This window comes from Octodon degus, unplaced genomic scaffold (assembly GCF_000260255.1).
Source record: "Octodon degus isolate 3935 unplaced genomic scaffold, OctDeg1.0 scaffold00010, whole genome shotgun sequence".
In the NCBI taxonomy this organism is placed as follows: Eukaryota; Metazoa; Chordata; class Mammalia; order Rodentia; family Octodontidae; genus Octodon; species Octodon degus.
The window spans coordinates 10,311,409-10,316,507 of record NW_004524586.1 but is presented as its reverse complement, the minus strand read 5'-3'; positions in this window follow the sequence as shown (position 1 = coordinate 10,316,507).

The following is a 5,099-nucleotide window of genomic DNA, read 5'->3' as shown; positions in this document are numbered from 1 at the left end:
CCGTTTTAAAAACCAGCATTACCGGGGCTGGGGAGATAGCTCAGTAGAATAAGCGCTTGCCTGGAAAGTGCAAGGGGCCTGAGTTCAATCCCCAGTTCTGCCAAAAAATAAAAAAAAAAATAAAAACCAGCATTACCAGGAAACACATTTTGACCCAAATGAAACAATGCCCAGAGCCAGCGCCAGACAGTCAGGGCATGGCCTCTGCTGATCAAGGACTGCTATGGATGGAAGGAGTCCACAGGAACTCTTCATTGAGAAGCAATATTCACAACTAACAACTACAGAGCCAAAGAGCCTGAAGCAGCCAACACCCTTCACTGGGGGTGGTTATTTTACTATCACAGACCTAGTAGACTATTACGTAGATGTTACAAATAAGCTAAATTGATAAGCAAAATCCAAAAGGGACGATACAAAGTGTCTGTAGAGGCCCAGAATCCTCTTGCATCATGCTCCCTTTGATGAAAGTTAGGGACTCTACATGACAAGCATGTGTGTAAAGAATTATGTGTCTAGGGCTGGTGAGATAGCTCAGTGGACTAAGCACTTGCGTAGGCAAGTGCAGGAACCGGAGTTTGATCCCCTGCACCACATGCAGCGCCAGCCGCACTTCCCCGGTGCACTGAGCCAGCCACTGCACCGGGGTGTGGTGACGCATGCCTGTAATCCCAGTGCTGAGGAGGCTATAAACAGGAGGGTTTCTAGGAGTCCGAGCTGCGTAGTGAGACCCTGTAACAAATACACACAAAAAAGAGAAATATGTGTCCAAAGACATGCTTTGTTTCGTTTTGCTTTGTTTTGCAGCACCAGGGATTGAACTCAGGACCCTGTGCTTGCCAGGCAAGTGCTTATTCTACTGAGCTACCTCCCAGGCCCCAAAAACATGTATTGTGAAGAAGCATGTATATATAAGGAAATGTACAAGCTGTCATGAAAATATACAGTGACAGCCTAAATTTTACAAATTTACTACAATAAGAGACACACTGCCATTCATCCCCTTCAAACTACTTGCCCTTGCTTTAGACACACTCTCCATCACTCCTGTCACTCTCTGAAGCAGTTTTGGGATCTAATGTCTTTTCTTCTTAAGTTTCTTTTAACTTTTACTTTATTTATTGCTTTTTTTGGTACCAGTTTCGGTGGCCAGCACAGCATGGCATGGCATGCCTGGGGTTCCAGGGGCGGCCTGGCATATGGTACTAGGGATCAAACTCTAGTGCCTGCGTTTGCCAGGCAGGTGCTTAGACTGCTGAGCTATCTCCCCAGCCTAGAATTTAATGCTTTTATGAGGTGTGGTTAAGAAAAATAAATGTTGAATGCTGCTGCCAAGAGCTGCCCAATAGAAGGCAGGATTGTAAAACGCTGTAGTGTTAGCGTGTCCTCACCTACCTCACCTGGCACCAGGTGGCTTCTGGGCTCTTCCCCAAAGTTAAAATGGCCATGAAAGGTAAATATTTTAAATCAGTGTAGGACATCAAGGCAGCCAGCAGCAGTACAGCTAAAAACTTCTAAAAGAGGACTTTAGAACTTCTTCAGAAAATAGAAAGGATAATGGGACAAGGGTATTGAAAGCCACAGGGAGTTTTTTTTTAAGGGTACTTAATTGCCAAGTATCTTTTACTGTAGTAAGTTTTTTTTTTTCATTCTCAACATTCCCTGTATTCTTTAATCACACCTCATGTGTGGAAACATGTGTTAAGAAAGGTGTATGTGAGAGTGCGTGGGTGTGTGTGTGTGTCCGTGCACACGTATGCATAGCTGCAGGAGCTGTACTTTCCATTTCCACGTATCCTGCCTGCCACTGGGTAGGAACCTTGCGCATGGTGTGCTAATCGGGCTGGCTGGGTGTGTAGCTATGGAATCTCTTCTGTCCTCATCTCTCCGTTTCTTGGTTTGTTAACACCCAGAACCTGCGAGATATGATGCAGAGACAGCCTGACATCCTCCCCGACCCTCTCCCACTAGAGGAAAGAAACCCACTGGCCGGCTTACTCCTTGTTTCCAGGACCAATGATTTTAAGCTGAAAATAAACAGGATGATAGCGTTCTTTTAAGGGCAGACAAATATGCTCATGTAGCCCTGAGAATACATTCATGCACCCAGTCTGAGAACTACTGTCTTAAGCAATGAAAATCTTACTACGAGGAAATGGCTTGTGGTTGATACTGTCCCTGCAGAGGGACAGTGTTCATTGGGGCTGGGGGGTGGACTTTGCAGGATGGCTTCAAGGAAAAACGTGAACTGCTCATTGCAGATGGAGGCTCCTCCTGGCTCAGAGACCACAGAAGCCCCGATATGCTAGTAGGAGAGACACCCATCAGACAATGGGGCTTAGGTCCGCAGAACCCCTCCTCAGGCAGTGGTCACTCAGCCCAGTCGCAGGCCCCGAAGGCAGAGGTGGGCATCAAATACTGTCCACAGAGAATGGCACAGTCCGCAGAGGAGCCATCCTGAAGAACGACAGTGGTCAGGGAAGGCTTCCGGCCGACCAACTGTCCATGGCACAAGGTAGGGGCAGGACACCTCCTCCTGGTGTGGCCATCCCCGCGGCTCTGCAGGAGCAACACGTGCTGGCGGGGGAGAGGTGCTAAGTTGTGTAACACTCCAGCCAGCCACTGTGCTGAGCAAGAGCTGGGGCTGTGCTTAAAATATCCAGGCAGAACTTCAGAGGTGCCAGCGAGCCAGCAGCACCCTAAAGGGCTTCGCAGAGCCGCCCACTGCCTGCTTTCCAGAAGAAGCCACTCACACAGCATCCCCCACACGCGGAGCCATGTGTCCCCACGGAGCAAGGCACCCGCCCTCCCCTTGCCAGGGTGTCAGGAAAGGCCAATCAGAGCAGAGCACAGTCCCCTTTAAACTGGCTCCTCAGTGAGAGCTTGCAAGTGGTTTCACAGCGGCTTGCTGATAAGCCGGCAGGCAGGCGAGGGTGCTAGTGACCCAGCTGACACTGTATCTATGCTTATACTATTAACCTGCAGTCAACTTACTTAACTGATGGTTAGGTCTTCATCGGGGCAATAATGAACTACGCAATATATTGAGGCCCCCACTGGACCAAAAAAAAAAAGTTAATTTACTGTTAAGAGAATGCCTTGAAGAGCATTCTGATCACCACTTAGCTGACTGAATGAGACCAGAAGCCATCAGAGCCACTAGCAGCCACTCCTCTGGGGAATCTGCCTGCTGATGCGACCTATTTACCAACAAGGAAAGAGGAAGGAGCAATGACCCTTGGAGAAGGCAAATGACAGGCAACTCAGCTGGCCAGGGGCGTGCAGGCCAGCACTGATTCCAGCCCAACCCCTTGGAGCTGACCTGGGCGGGGCCAGCCCTGGCAAGTTCTCTGAGTCTAGGAGCCGTGCCCACCAAGGGCCATCACCGTCACCGTGGTACCTGTCTGAAGTCTTCAGACGCCTAAGGACATCTTGAAGACAGTTCCTAGTGGTATCTTGCTAGTGGTTTTACATGGGCTGGCAGCCAAGAGGGTCCTCTCTCCCCAGAACATGTTCCTATTGCAGTATCTGTAAACAATCTGAAAAGCCCCAGAAAGGTGACCTCCTTCAGCACTGGGGCCCACGTTGGCCACAACTTCAGGGATAGCTACACTGTGGCTGAGTTAAGGGAGACTTCCTGGCTGTGCTTATGCAGGGCACACGGCTGTGAAGCTTTTCAGGCAAGCAGCCAGTAGCACCCAGTTGTGCAGGCGCCAGACTGCAGCGGGACTAGGGTCCAGCTCAGATGTACTGCCCTGACAATGGCAAACAGAGGTGTTGGTTGGATCGCAGACACCAGACCACACCAGGGACGGACTGTCTTCTTCATCACTTCTCACACTGCTGCTGAAGTCTCAGACTGGGCTACAAATGCCCGAAGGGAACAAGGTCTTGACGGGAATGGAGCCCCAGGTCAGAAAGTAACAGGCAAGACCTGGTCCACGGAAAGGAGCCACCCATGGTCTTTGGGACAGAGGGAGTGGGCATAGGGCGCATTTGACATCTACAAACTGGAGAAGATCTGGTAGAACTCAGGAAAGGACAGCTCTTTTCACAAGCCACAAATCTGGGATGGTTCAGCCACTGTCCTCTACCCCAATAACTGTGGCAGAGCTGAAGACACCAAGGAAACAAGGGAGAAAGCCCATAAGAGCTGTCATGGACATGGCCCCAGCATCCCAGGGAGGTGGGCTGCACACAACCTGACTCCACTGTAACCAGGATCGTGTGAAAACGAGCAGCTGCTGAAATCCCCACCACCCTCCAAAGCTCCTCTGCGGTTCCCACTCCTCCCCACCCTCCACTGGAAAACCTTCCCTGAATCCAGTAGGCAGGGTCTAGTCTCAGCCCAAATGATACCCCAAGTTCAGGAGTCCTAGGAAAAAGGGTGCCGCTGCCTTCTCTGACTGTCAGAGGTAACCAGGGAGTGAAGGAGAAACAGACGTGCACCAGAAGCACAAAGTGGGCACCTGTCTGGCTGCAGAACTTGCCCGTTCATAGCGAAGTCTCCAAATTTCAGGTCTTGCACTGAGGCTGTTCCATTACCCTGCATCCTCTGGCACCAGTCGGCCATCTGCAAGAAGGCCCACAGCATATGATGCTGAAGATAAACATTCCACTAACCCAAGCCCCAGCTGGAGCACCAAACAGCAGGGCTTGTAGGCGACTGCAGAGGGGAGTGCTTAGGACACAGCCTTGTAGATCAAGAGATGGCGACTTAAGAGCAGGGGAGATAGCCAGCAGCACAAGTGTCTGCCTAGCAAACACAAGGTCCTGCATTCCATTCCAGGCACTAAAAAAAAAAGAAGTGGTGACTTAAAGTAGGGGCACGGGAAGATGCAGTTCTGCTCCTCAACAAAGGTCAACAAAGTCAGCCCAACAAAACACTCTAGACACTCTGAATTCTTCAACACAGGAGTTAGCTTTGTGATATTTGTAAAAGAGGTACTTCCTGTTTAAGGTGAAGACAGCTTAAAAGGTAAAAGGATGGAAGATGACACATTATGAAAATACTGTCTCTACTGTGGCCATGATTATGTGAAAAAAGGGAGCTAAGTGGCTGTCTTATCAGTGTAGACTTTAAGGAATGTGACAGTGAT